We start from the raw sequence: 15813 nt of genomic DNA on the forward strand, positions 1-15813 counted from the left end.
GGACACTTCAATTGCTATTTTTATTATTAATAAACCATGGGCGTAGTAAATAAAAGCATTTACTTATCAAGAAAATGCTTTTACTCAAATTTCTTCTGAAAGAAGTACAAACTAATTTGATGTACCTATTAAAGTCTACTTTAAACTTTAAATCAATAAATCTCCAAAACTACTGAATTGAATACATGAATTTTACATCATTATAAAGGGAGTTGAAAGACCTTTCAAATAATGGATCATTCGACCCCCTTTTCATTTAAGATTTTAGGGATGATGCCACCCCCGCTTAAGGGGCTGCAAATGTTAAAGTGATTTTATGCCAATTTTGTGTCCCCCTCGAAAACAAAATCGACGGGTCCGAGCGTTTTTTCAAAAAAGGCATCATCTGCCAGTAAATGCCTCTGTTTCGTTTTCGGTGCGCCACACTGTATATATATATATATATATATATATATATATATATATATATATATATAGACAACAAACACAACTATTTGGGTATGCAGCGGAAGACAGGACAAAGAAGTACTCTTTTTAGGTTACCAAGCTTTCGCAAATCTTTATTTGCATTATCAGCGTGCTATAACAAACAAAATTAGTACAAATTACAGAATCAAAATTACAGTTTTTTGGTTTCTTGCAAACTTTTGGCAATTATATGGCTTTGCACAGTACGTTTTAGTGTGACCATATTCTTGACATCGTGTACATTGTGGTATATTTCTTTTAATTCTCGGTGGTTCTACCCTTATTTTACAATGTTGTATATACTGTAGTTCAAATATTTCTTTGTCGTTCGTTTGAGGCTCGAGGTCCACAAAAAATAATGTTAATGGTTCACGGCTCAATATGTGTCTGACTATCATTTTATTAAAGTCATTAACGCCATATATAATAATTGGAGGGGATTTTGAGATTGGTGGATTTTTATTCGTATCATTTACGGAGTTTTCCTGTGGATGTGGCTGAAACCTATTTGAGAGTGTAATTGGAGCTTCTTCTTTTGAATCTTGACGTTTAAGTAAGCCTTTTTCTTTTTGATCTTTTTGTTTGCCATGGGTGTTTATTATTTTGAGAGTCTTCATGTTCTTCATCTGACATCAAATCATATTCATTCTGTGTTTCTGGATTGTTTTTTAAGTTTAAGTTAATTTGAGAATTTGATGTAGAATAAGAAAAGTTGGTTTGCTGAGCAACTACTGGCTGTACCTGATATTCTTGTTGATAATTATCAAACGGTATCATTTGGTTGACTGTTGGTTGATTTGAGCACAATGGTGGATCTTGAGTATTTATTTGACTTACTTGGGAATACGGATGTATTAGGTGTGTAGGCTCGTTCTGCATTACAGTTGGAAACTGCACTGTAGGGTACTGAAAATCACTTGATCCTGGTCCGTTCCCTGTTGGAAACATTTTCAGTTCACTTCGAGCTCACTTTTATTTCACATTGACTGGATAAATGACAATTTATTTATTTACCAATAATCAATGTAAGTATACCAAATCTCGAGAAGATTAATAATTAGTTAGCACAATTAAAATATCTTCAGAAAACCGTCAAAAATTAATATTTTTCTGGGAGAATCCCAAAATTCACATTAAGGTTGATAGTTAGTTTGACAATTGATTTTATAAATAGGATTCATACAAATAATGGCAAAAACTATCCAAAAAATTGTTTGTTTTAAAAAAACATTTTTTAACAAAACACATATTTAAAAAACTTATACAGACTAACATTTAAACAAAATTATGTTATAAAATCATTACAGCACATGTAGTCATATTATAAAAATTCTGGGTTAAACCTACATATTTTTTTCAGAAACAAAACAATTTGTTCTGAATTTATAATTATTAACTTAAAGTGACAGAACGTTGGATCTTAAAATGATAACACCTGTAAAGGTAATAGTATACCTGATAGGCGTTGAATATTCTGAAAAAAAAGATGCAAAAAGACCTACTTTATGAAGTAGAAGTGATATTATATATCACATATATAATGAAACTTTTACAACTGACGATAAATTGCCTTTATTAGTAGATTTGTAGTCATCTAAAGTTAACAATAATTAGTATAAGTTTCTCAGATTGTTGGTATCTATATTTTTATTATTGGTTTCTTTCTCCTGAAAAATAAATGCCATCTCAAGAAACAATCTTTTTGAATTTTTACATTCCGAAAATCGAAAGAGTGTCCTGCTGTGTTAGCAAGTGTGGCTAAGAAACAGCTGCTAATGTCCCTCTGTAAAGAGTCAAACAGCTGGAAACAGTCAATTTTTTTTTACTGTACTTCTTGTTAACCGTGTTCTTCTTTTATTTAAAATTAAATCAAATTTTGAAAAATTTTTTACAATATTTTATGAATATAGTGGTTAAGTTAGGATATACATCTTCCACCATCGTAATGGACTCTCCATACAGGTGTACGCTTATGAGTCATGTACAATTAATTGATCAAAAATACTTACGTCATCTTTATCGGTTTCTTTTTCTTGTACTGGTTGATTTTCATTAGTACAATCTTCTTGTTGTTTAATTATGGAAGTAACCAGCTTCTTAACTCTTTCTTTTGTTTTCTAGCTTCATTTTTATCAGAAAATCCCTGCACTTTAAATCGTGAATCCATAAATGTATATAATGACAATATGCCACTCTGTTCTATCCCTCTAAATCTTTTTGCTAAACCCGATAGTAGTAATTGTACTACGTCGGATACTGTGGATGTAAGGTTATCGTTTGCTAAAATTTTATTGCAAGATTCTTACAGGCAGCGTACCATAACAATCACTGAACTACTCTTCAAGTATTTTCGGCAATTCATTGTACTTGTTATTTCTTTAAAAGGCCGTAAAATTTGGGACAGTTGAGAACAAATAATCCAGTCTTCATTATTTAGATTTGGTCTAAGTCTAAGTCTGTATTAACTAATACCAATGTGGAACGTATTGCCTCTTCTAACTCGGTCATTTTTTTTTAACATGTAATAGGTGAAGTTCTACCTAGTTTCCACGTCTTAGATTGGCCGTTTGGGAACTTTGTTATGTTGTAATTGATATTTAAAAGCATTTCTGAAGATAAGCTACGTTTTTTGAAATGTGTTTTTTGCCGAATTGTCGAAAAAAGACTTTTTATTTTATCTATTTGTACACGACAGCATTTAAGTGCGTCCTCCACCAATAAATTTAACGTATGAGCAAAACAATTTAAATGTTTTCATTCCAAAACATATTTAATAGCTTTGACCGTATCAGGCATTATCAGTTACTGCAAAATGTACTTTTGGTTTTAGACCCCACTGATTAATAATTTCACTAATTTCAAATGCGATGTTTTCTGAATTTTGAATAATGGCAGCAGCCTAATAAAACCGTTTTAAATTCTAAATTTTCGGTTAAATATTATCCTTTTAATGCGATGTAACTCTCAGTTACTCCAGATGTCCAGATGTCAGTAGTAATACAGATATTTTCTACTTCTTTAACAACTTATGATCTAATAATTTGCTCAGTTTTGATATAACATTCCTAGAGTAATGAACCTGACAAAGTTTTTCTTGTTGGTGGTTTATATCCAGGAATCCACCCTGCAAACTTTTTAAAAGCTCGTTCTTCAACTATGGAAAACGGATGAAACGAGTCTTTGCATAGGTTTAGTAAATCCATATCTATTTGTTTCTTTTACTCTAAACTAATATTTTTATTAATGGAAGTATCCATCACCTTCGAAAATGCAGATCAATCGTAAATCGAAACTCATTCATTAATCCGAATACCTAGTTATTTTATTTTCAACGTTAACCGATAGCCCGACTGTCCACTGTCCCGAAAGAGTTATTTTTAGTTTTGTAGTAGTCTCTCAGATCAACTAATTGTCCTCGTCGACGTAAAGTGTTCGTTGCTCCTCTACGTCTACACAATACGTAGTTTTTTTGAATCAACCATCAACTAGTTGGCTTACCAGTGAGAAACCGTAGATTCAAAAATGACAAATAATGATTTAAAATGCAGGGATTTTCTAATAAAAATGAAGGTAAAAAAACAAAAGAAAGAGTTAAGAAGCTGGTTACTTCTATAAAAAAAGAAAAAGAAGATTGTACTATTGAAAATCAACCAGTACAAGAAAAAGAAAATGATAAAGATGACTTAAATCTATGGTGTATTTTTGATGAATTGGACATGACTCATCTAAACATACACCTGTATCGAGAGATATAAAAGAAGTCGACACGTATTTGTCTGATGATATATACCCACAAAAAAATTCGAACGGAGATTGGAAGTGTCCATTAAGTGGTGGAAAAACCATCGTCATGTGTATCCTAACTTAACCACTATATTCATAAAATAATGTAGTATTGTAACAAAATCTGTTCCTTGTGAACACATGTTCAAAATCTGGTTTATTTTTAAGTAAAAGAAGAACACGGCTAACAAGAAAAGTGGAAAAACTTTTTAAATAACATTTAAAGTTTTTAAATGTCAATTTAGACGATTCGCGATTTAATAATGTGTATTGTAAATGTAAGTACTATTTGTATATTTAAAATGTCAACGACCCACCTCTAGTTTTTTATATTAGGATCGGAACCAGAGATATGTAAAATATCTCTGATCGGAACTAATCGTCTCACCAATGGGCAATGGGCGTCAAATATGGAGGAGAGACCAAGGAAAAATATGATTGTTATCTTTGTCGTATTCGCTGAAAATATGATTTTATATCTGTGTTAGATATCCTGTTAAATTTTACCATACCGACCAAAAACTTTTACCTACACTGTATAGTATATACATATCCCACCGCAGTGATATTAATGTATCTAAACACACGTGGGCTCTGGCAGAACATGCTATAACTAATAAACATAAGGTCAATTTATGAAGAAATTAAAATTCTTTGCAATGAAAGAAATTTCGCCAAAATACAGTTTCTTGAAATGTGTTACATACTTAAACCTCTTTTATAGATAGATTTCATACCTTAATTATTTCTAAAATAAATCATTAAACAAATTAATGAATAATAATAAAGAAATCATTAATTAAGTATTAAATATAAATAAATTTATACTTGTTATTTGTATTTATATAGTTGCTTTGTTGGATATAGTGAACCACAGATAAACAGTTATGATTTATACATCTGAATCGTCAGTGCTTTATACGAGCACTAGTTGTGTCTTCACAGGTTATTGCAAAGTTAAGATCCACATTAACAATACAGGTGTTTTTTTAAATCCTTGTTTACTTTGCATTTAGTATACCTATACATACATATATATATATATATATATATATATATATATACATATATATATATATACATATATATATATATATATATATATATATATATATATATTATTAAACCTATAGCTAAGATTAATACTATATAAAAATTAATATTAAACTCACCAGTCTTCCGGGTTAAACCGCGTCGATATCCATTGGGCCGAGCTTTCGATATCCTCTCTGATGTCTTCTTCAGGGCTTCCGAGGTCTCAGTCTCCCGAGTCGCCAGACACTACTACACTCACTAGACAGTGCACTGGATATCGGCCCAATGGATATCGACGCGGTTCAACCCGGAAGACTGGTGAGTTTAATATTAATTTTTATAATAATCTTTCCGAACATATATATATGAAATTTTTATAGACCACAATACTGGTACGTCACGACTAAGGGGAGTAGGCAGATTGAGACCCTAATCTTAAACGGAACCGTGTACTTCTTGATAAGTGCTTCAAAATAGATGCCGAAACATCGAGTTTCAAATTCTCAACGCAGTCCTTCCCGAGAACTTACTAATTTTCGTATATATACTGTCAGTTGTTTTATATGGTGGTGAACCATAGACCTTGACCATATCTACTATTAACCGCTTAAAGGCTTTTGAAATATGGTTGTAAAAACAAACACTAAACATACCGTGGACAGATAGGAAGACACTTGAAGCGGTTCTCAACAGAGCAGAAGCTACTCTAAGTTAATTGATAGCGTAAAATCCAGGACAATAGCATATACGGGGCATATAATGCGGGGAAAACAGTATAATATTGTAAAATGATATAATATAATATGTGTAAAATCGAAAAGAGCAGGGAAATTCGTAGAAAACAAGCCAAGGTTGGAGTTGGAGTTAATTACCAACGTCAAGGTGAGTTGATAAGGCACGTTGAGAAGAAGAATAATACAGTACAAAGAAGAATTGATGTAATGGCTAATAAAGAAATAGAAGGTTTATTATATAGATATTTATATTTCATATCGGTTTTCTATTAAACTTGAAATCAACTTTGCCAGCAAATGAAGCTTTACTTTAAGCACACGTGTCGTTAATAAATGTAAAACAAATTGTAAGAGAATTATTATTTGCAAACTGATACTAAATAAGAATCAATATTTTATACATTGAATGAGTTTGTTTAAAGAAAAATAAATACATAATGACGGTATTAGATGTTTCGATACAGGGCAGCGGCAAGCCGCTTATACGTATTTCGATCTCTTTATGTCTCCTCAGAGCGGTATAGCCACTGCTCTGAATCGAAACAAAATCTATCCCGTTGTAGAACAATAGTTATCAAAATAACTATTTACGGACGTAACTACGCCATCTAATAACACAAAGAGAAATCATACGATTTCTACCTAGCGACACCGAATTCAAATTTTTACCCCAGTGCCTTCTAAAACTTGCAAAGCAAACAGCTTGATAAATTACTCGGCAAGGGAATCTAAAAAATGCATTCCACCTGCCGTTCATTATGGTCAAAATTCGTAGTGAATTCAGTTTCTGGTACTCCAAACGGAGTAAATAAATAAAACATAATGACGGTATTAGATTTTTGTTTCGATACAGGCAGCGGCAAGCCGCTTATACGTATTTCGATCTCTTTATGTCTCCTCAGAGCGGTATAGCCACTGCTCTGAATCGAAACAAAATCTATCCCGTCGTAGACCAATACTTATCAAAATAACTATTTACGGACGTAACTACGCCATCTAATAACAAAAAGAGAAATCATACGATTTCTACCTGGCGAAACCGAATTCAAATTTTTACTACTATGCCTTCTAGAGCTTGCAAAGCAAACAGCTTGATAAATTACTCGGCAAGGGAATCTAAAAATTGCATTCCACCTGCCGTTCATTATGGTCAAAATTCGTAGTGAATTCAGCTTCTGGTACTCCAAACGGTAGTCGGATAGCCACTTATTAAAAATAAATACGTTATAATGAGTTGCCACGTATGGTGTTTCAGTGATGGTAGGGCACTACAGAAGTTGTCTTGCAAATTTTAAAAAATAAGTTTCGAATGTATCTACATTACTTTGTATAGTCCATCGTTAATATCTAATTGCCAAAAATGTAAGTGCACGCCTGTGTGACTCACTACAAAATGTAATTAAATCTATCAATTCAATCAGAAGCAAATCATTGAATGACAGATCATTTAAAGAGATTTGTATTAAAAACAGTAAAAACTTTAATCCTTTGTTGCCTTATACAGAATTTCGATGATTGTCACGGTGTGCCGGTTTAGATAGATTTTATAAACTATTGGACTCTGTAGTTCTTAAAAGGTAAAAATGACGCTCTACGATTCAGTTTAATTCAATCCAAAAGTGACATCTCTTTCTTGGCAGACTTATTTCAAAAATTTAATAAAAGCAATCTTCAGCGTCAAGGTGATAGAGTGAATATAATAACAACAACATCTTTTATATTTGTAAAAAGAAATCTCATTAGCCAACTACCCCAAATTCTACTAAAAATAGTTCACAATAGATTATAGAAAAATGTGAAGAAGAGGTGGGATACAACCCATTTGCATTCAGAGCCAAAATTGGAGCAAGAGAGGCTTTGAGAAATTACCTAATAAATTAAGAAGATAGAAGGAGTAAGTTACAGAACTTTTACAAGATAAAAGAGGTGAAATGTAGGAGATATAAGAAATAAATTCTTTAGAGAGACAGAAGATCATGACATATGAAAAGAAATATGCTATCAAATACTTTAAAGATAATAAGGCATCTGAATTGGACGAAATACCTGCAGAACTGTTAAAACTAGCGGAAGAGGATAACATAGAAGTATGGACAGACTTGTTCAACACTGTGTACGATACGGGAATAATACCATGAGAGTGGCTGAAATCAGGGTTTATAACCATTCATAAAAAACAAGCAGCAAAAGAGTATTGAACACTGAGCCTCATAAGTCTTACTTTAAAAGTACTGCTTAAAGTAATACATAAGAGAATCTATGAAACATTAGAGGAGGAGATTATTGAGATGCAGTTCAGGTTCCGAAATGGAATAAATACCTACTCCAGAAGGACTATTTGCCATTAGCATACTGATTCAGCGATATCGTGATGTAAACTTTGGCCTACACTTATACTTTTTTGACTACGAAAACGCTTTCTATATAGTAAGAGATGAAAAACTAATATCAATACCTATGAATAAGCACGTTAATAGTAAAACCATAAAGATAATTCGAACATTGTATTGTAACCAAAGTTCCAAAGCTTAAATTGATGGGCAACAATCAGAAGAATTGAAGATCTGTAGAGGAGTTAGACAAGGATGCGTTTTATCTTCACTTTTTTTATCTAAAGAAGGAAAAATTCTGAAGAAATTTTTAAAAACTGGCCCAATAATATCAAAGTGAGAGTTACCGCTAACGGAAAATTAATTAAGAATCGAAATCTAATTAAAAACTTAAGTATGAATAGTGCTGAGATGTGAATTAGTATAAATGCTAAAATAACGAAATATATGCTAAATACAAAAAAAACACAAAATATACTTCACATATTAACAATAAATGGTAAAGTGATGGTAAACAAGTAGAAAAATATCAGCAGTTGGGAACTTTGATTAATGAAGCCAATTATCATACTGCAGAAATTATCAGGCGACTAGAGATTGTTAGATCAGCATTTATACGAATGAAGCCACTCCTAACGTACAGAAATCTTAATTTGAAAATCAGACTACGTATCATTCCATGTTATACATTTTCAATAATATTATAGGAAGCTAACAATTCTTCTTCTTCAAGTGCCATCTCCGCGGCGGAGGTCGGCAATCATCATAGCTATTCGGACTTTTGAGACGGCTGCTCTGAAAAGTTCATTTGATGTACATCCGTACCACTCTCTCAGGTTGCGCAGCCATGACATTCTACGCCTCCCTATGCTTCTCTTTCCTTGGATCTTTCCCTGCATAATCAGTTGGAGCAAGGTGTATTTCTCTCCACGTGTAATATGTCCGAGATATTCTAATTTGTTTGTTTTTATTGAATTTAAAATTTCCATTTCTTTGTTCATCCTTCCCAGAACCTCTTTGTTTGTGACGTGTTCTGTCCATGATATTTTCAGAATTCTTCTGTACACCCACAGCTCAAATGATTCCAGTTTTTTCATTGATGTCGCAATTAAGGTCCAAGATTCCATTCCATAAAATGAAGTCGAAAAAACATAGCACTTCGCCAACCTAACTCTTAGTTCCAGTTTTAAATCCCTAATACATAGAACTCTTCTCATTTTGTTGAAATTTGCTCTAGCCTTTTCTATTCTTATTTTTATCTCCTGATTGTAATCATTTGTGGAGTTAATCATTGTTCCCAGGTATGCATATTTGTCCACTTGTTCGACGTTGGTTTCGTTTATTAGAAGATTCTCGTTATTTCTTGAGTTTTCGATATTCTTATAAATTTCGTCTTCTTGAGATTCATTGTTAGACCATACTCTTTTCCATACTCTGCTATTCTGGTCACCAGTCTCTGAAGATCTTCAATGTTTTCGGCCAAGATCACAGTGTCGTCCGCATATCTAATGTTGTTAATGGGAACTTTATTTACCTTTATTCCAGCTGTTTCACCCTCAAGAACTTTTTGCAGGACCTCTTCGGAGTATGCATTGAAAAGAATTGGCGACAATACGCATCCCTGTCTTACTTCACATCTAATCTCAATTTCTTCTGACAGCTGTTCGTTAACACGTACTTTTGCTCGCTGTTTATAGTATAAATTTAATATGTTCCTAAGATAAGCTAACAATTAGAGAGTATTAATAATATCATGGACTGACATATAAAATACAGAGTAGTAAAAAATGTGAAGAACAAGTGTCATGGACAGAATTTAGATTCCGCGATTCCTTAGACACCCGAGAAGCTCTATTCGCTATACAAGTGCTTATCCAGAGGTGCGGGAGGTATATCAACTATAATCTATATAATTGACTACAATAAGGCATTTCATAGAGTAAAACATGACAAGCTCATATCCATCTTGAAAGAAGCGGGCACGAATGATAGAGAGTTGCGAATTATATACAATTTATATTACAACCAAACTACCAACATTAAAATGGATGATCAGTTGACAAAGACAATCTCCATAGATAGAAGAGTGAGACAAGTCTCTCCAGTGCTATTTAACATGTACTCCGAGCGTATCTTTAAACAAGCACTGGGACAACTACAGGAAGGCGTCTTAGTTAACGGAATGCGTCTAAACAACACTAGATATGTTGACGACGCAGTAGTTTTTGCAGATAGCCTAGATGGTTTACAAGCAATAATGTCGCGCATATCAGAAATAAGTCGAGAATATGGGCTGGATCTCAATACGAACAAAACAAAGTATATGGTAGTTAGTAAGCGCGAAATATGAAATACACATATTTTGGTAAACCAACAGCCAATTGACATGGTAAACAGCTACACATATCTTGGTACTAACATACACAGTCAATGGGACCACTCTACTGAAATAAAATAACGCATAGGGATAGCAAGGTCAGCGCTTGTAAAGATGAAGTATCTTTTCACAAGTCACGATTTACCACTTAGTACCAAAATCTCTATTAGAAGAAGGCATAGACGCTCTCTAAAGCTTCTTTAGAAAAGCTCGAGGCCTTCGAGAGCCGAGATGTGGTGTTACAGAAGCATCTTAAGAATTTTATGGGTGAATCGTGTAACTAATATTGGGGGCATACGTAGAATGGGCAAGGAATGCGAGATCACTAGTACAATCAAAGAGCGCAAGATAAAATATCTTGGCCATGTTATGAGAAGTGAACACAGATATGGCTTATTGCAACTTATTCTTTAGGCCGGTATTTAAAAAGAGAGGACCAGGGAGAAGAATAATATCTTGGCTTTAAAACCTAAGAAAGCGGTTCAATACGTCTACAACCGGACAATTCCGAACAGCTGCAAGTAAAGTTAGGATAGCTATGCTGATCGCCAATATCCGAAATGGATAGGCACCGTAAGAAGAAGAAGATGGACTTATGTAATTACAAATAACGAAGTACTGGAGAGGGTTGGTGAAGAAACAGATCTAATCACCACTAATCAGTGGAAAACCTATACCACGTAATGAGGGGACCAAAATATAAAATTTTTAGACTCATAATACAGGGAAAGGTTAAGGAAGAAGATCTGTTGGCCGAAGGCAGAATTCTTGGTTGAAGAATGTAAATGATTGGCATCAATGCAGATCGATTGATTTGTTTAGAGCAGCAAGTTGAAAAATAGAAATAGCCATTGTAATTGCCAATGTCTGTAGGGAGATGGCATTCTAAAAAGAAGACTGTTGCAGAAGTGATACGAACAACAAGGGGATGTTTTGCTATGCTTTGTCGATTTTGAAAAAATATTTAATCGCGTAGATCATAATAAAATGTTAAGTTGTTTACAAAACAATAACTTAGATGATAAAGACCCCATAGTAATAGGAAACTTATATTTTGGAGGCAAGATGCTTAGGATGCAAGGTTAGGATCAAGGATCAAATATCCAGAGAAATATTAGTATAAATAAAGGAGTAAGGGAGAGTTGTGTATTATCCTCTATGCTATTTAACGTTTACTTGAAACTGCTTTAAGAAAAAAGCCTTCAAGAAAGAACAAATTTCTAATATAAGATATGCAAATGATACTGTCCTACTAATTAATACAAAGATGAATTTACAAAAATTCTAAGACCAACTTAATGGTACTTGTTAAATGTTTGAAATAAAGATTAATGAAAAAAAAAACAATATAACGGTAATAGAAAAGGGGCAGCATGTCCTTCTAGAACAGATAAACTATTATAAATACCTTGGCAGGTAGATTCACTACAATCTTAACCTAGAAAAAGGGATTAGAGCGAGAATTTATACGCGATACACATATCGATATCAAACAAAGATTGAAACTTGTGCAAAATTTTGTTTGATCTATTGTTTTCCTTGAATTCTACAGATAAAAAGACTGAATAAGTTAGATGCATTTGAAATGTAAGTACATATACCCGAGATTTTTAAAAATTACTTGGAGTGCACAAAAAATAAATGAAAATGTTCTAAATATACTCGATATAGTAAAACAACTATTTATACCGATAAAATAAAAAAAAAAACAAGTTATTTGTGTCACTTGCTACCTAACAAAAAGTACTGCATTGTAAGTGCAAGTGCAAGTACGGTAAAGAAAACAATTGTCCTGGCTGAGTAAGATTAGAAACTGGGTAAGACTAGGCTTTGAACTTATGCGTGCAGATGAAGAAACTTTTACCACCATAACCGCTTATCTCCAATGATGGAGAGGGCACATGAAGAGGAAGTTATTTCTGCATCTGCAACAATACTTTTCTGTACAAACGAAACTCTGAACGAGGGGAATTCTGCCACTTTTTAAATTTGTCAGGAACAGAAAAAAGATGAGGACATACATTCTTATTGTTAGTCTTCAGATGCTTTTCATTCAGATTTTAAATAACGATTTGATAACATTTGAAAAGTGAACATACCTGATTGGATTTTGGATATCTTTTAAGTGCAAACATTAAACATTCTCTACAGTTATATGTTGTTACAGTTGATGGAAATCACAACAAATGATGAATTAAATTAAATTCAACAGCTCGCTACGGCTTATCCTGAAATGTGGGCTGTAATTCAAAAGTTCTTGATTGAATTTCCTTCATCATATTTAGAGGAACGTGGATTCAGTGCGGCAACCAAGTTATTACCAAAAAAACAGGAACCGATTACAAATAGTCAATGAGATTGATTTAAGAAAACTGCTGGTGATGATTACTAAATTGGTAACAGCACACCAGGTTCATCCATCCCATTAAGGCAGTTTTGAATGGTTTTACTTTTTTTGGTAGGTATTACCTTTTTATTCTAAGTTGAATTAATAGTTTCATAATAATTGCTTAGTTCATGTTTCGAATTTACACCGCTCTTTACTATATTTTATCAAAAATTACAAAAATTAACCCATACATCTCTCTGTTTAATTGCTATTAAATAAAAAAAAAAATTCGAGGGGGGCTAAGTAATATTTTTTCTGGAAAGGGGGTGGTAGGCCAAATTAGTTTCGAAACTACTCTGTTAAATTATAAGTTTCCATTAACAACTAAGAAAAAAGATATTGAAATAGTGGTTATTTTTAACGTACCAAACCCGTCTTTTTGTGTCATTTTAATTGTTTAAGCATTTTGGAATAAACAACAGATTGTAAAATAAACTCTTTATTATTAAAGTTTGGGCCACCAGATCAAAAACGGTTATTAAAATGGAATTAATATTGTTTTTGGTAAACACTGACCTAAAAATATAGATAATTCCGAACATTTGTAACATTTAGTTTTACTTAAAGTATTTTAGTATTAATTCATAACAAATAAGTTAGATCATAGAAAATAGCTTAATATAAGGATATTTGACATATACATATATAAAATTTTGGAAGATTTTGAAAAAAATTGCAAGCGTGTGTGTACTCCCACTATCTATGCTAATTAGTTTCAACATGCCGACAAAATATACGTTTGGAAATGTATACAAATATGCTTGTCATTCAAAAATAACAATATTATCTAAAGATTTACAAGGTTGAACACCTTAAACAGTCTTATATTCCGGTTGTTTACTTCAAGAACCTTGCCCTTTTGCGCTGCAAGTCTAACGGGCTATGCCGCTAAATTTTCGGGAAAGAAACTGGCTAGAGCATGCATCTCTTACCTCAAGCATACCCCAGTTTTGTGCATTGGTTTTGGCTGCTTCAACACTACCTTTGGCACCCATTTTTACGCAACACTCTGTACAAACTACGCTAAAAAACCGATTCGAAAAATTTGGCACGTCAAGTTTGGCGTTTTCAGCACGGTTTTGCAATTAACAATTTTCGGCTATTTTATCTAGAAAATCTACAGGATTTGGCACTGGGTTTCTGCGATATGCACCAAAGATTATTTTTTGAAAAATACTGCTTTGGAAAAATTCGATAGACCTGGCCGTGTAGTCGGCACCCCCGTGGTTGAGGTCAGACTGAGGTTACTAGCCCTGCCGGGAGAGGGCGCTGGACAAGGCGCTTGCGTCGGTTTTCGTCGCCTACTCTCTTCTACAGAAGTCTGGATAACGTCGGTCAACAATTGCGAATTCACCGTTGCCGCTTTATACAAGCACCGTGCAAATGTGTGTACAATAAGTTTTATTTTTATTGTTCTGAAGCTATTTTCTTGTGGCATTTTAAATTAATTACTATTTAAATGGGAATAAGCCACAATTAAAGTTTAAAATACGTTTATTGACGTTTCAATTTCAGAAGTGGAAATTGAAACGTCAATAAACGTATTTTAACCTTTAATTGTGGCTTATTCCCATTTCAATAGTAATTAAGTTTTATTTTATTAACGATGACAATTTATAATTTAAAAATATTTAATGGCAAGAAAAACTACATCGCATAGAAGAATGAGAAATAGTAGAGGTAATAAATAAAATATAAATTGCGATAATATAATAAATATAATAATAATATAATAAGAGACAACAATTCACTATATTAAAGACAAAATAAGAACAGTAAAGATAAAACAAGATCTTTTAATTAATATTCTCCCAGACCCGGACTAGCCCGCCGGCCTACCGGTGTAACGTTAAATTTTTAGTACGTTAAATTTTTCCTTTTTAAACGGAAAAAATGCAAGGCTAGGATATAAAAATCTAACAGTAGACGGTAGGATGGTAGAAGATGGAAATGGAATATAGAGTGGGAACAGCTATACGAAATAAAAAATTGGGAAACTGCACAAGTATCAAAAAACTAATAAATAGTAAGCAACAATGAAAAAATAGTAATGATATTACTACAATAAAAACAATGATCGTGAAGGAAGGAAAACAAGATAGCAAGAAAGAAAACAAACAAGTGAAAAATAAATTAAAAGTGGGAACATGGAAGACAAGAGGGACCGACGAGAAAGGAGCATTAAGAAATTTTGATGAAATACATGAGAAATATAGAATCGAAAAGCAGCTGGGAAGTGAGATAGTGAAAGTTGGAAGAGTGTTTTTTTTAAGCGGCAACCTAAATAGATAGAATGATGAGGATGGGTTTTATGGGGTCAGAGAGAATAAGCTGAGTAGTAACTGAGATTCAAGCAATATCAGAAAACTGTGCTTTTTAAGATTACGCTGGAAATATAGAAAAATCAGCATAATCAACCCTTGTGCTCCTACAGAAGAGAAAAACATGGAAATATAAAATAATTTCTATAAACAACTTGGTAATTTAATTGGAAAAGTACCAAAACATGAAAAAATCGTGGAAGATATGAACGCGAAAATACAAAGAGAAGAGATTTATATGAATATAACAGTTGGTAAAAATCTGCATAAAGAAAGTAATGACAATGGAAAAAAACTAATAGAATTTTTAATGAAACCCAACTTTAAGATAGCAAGTACATAATTTTATCAAAAAGATGTACATAAAATAATCTGG

The 15813-nt window shown here is 32.8% G+C and overlaps 1 protein-coding gene across 1 annotated transcript in view; it reads right to left on the reverse strand.

Moving 5' to 3' along the window:
- Positions 1 to 14103, reverse strand: part of LOC140446636 (protein still life, isoform SIF type 1-like) — a 246305-nt gene extending 232202 nt beyond the window's left edge. The window contains exon 1 of the mRNA XM_072539222.1: positions 14049 to 14103. The gene's annotated coding sequence lies outside the window, so the exon portion shown is untranslated. The remainder of the gene's footprint in view (positions 1 to 14048) is intronic.
- Positions 14104 to 15813: the final 1710 nt, after the last annotated feature.

The sequence above is a fragment of the Diabrotica undecimpunctata genome, chromosome 7 (assembly GCF_040954645.1).
Source record: "Diabrotica undecimpunctata isolate CICGRU chromosome 7, icDiaUnde3, whole genome shotgun sequence".
NCBI classification, from domain to species: domain Eukaryota; kingdom Metazoa; phylum Arthropoda; class Insecta; order Coleoptera; family Chrysomelidae; genus Diabrotica; species Diabrotica undecimpunctata.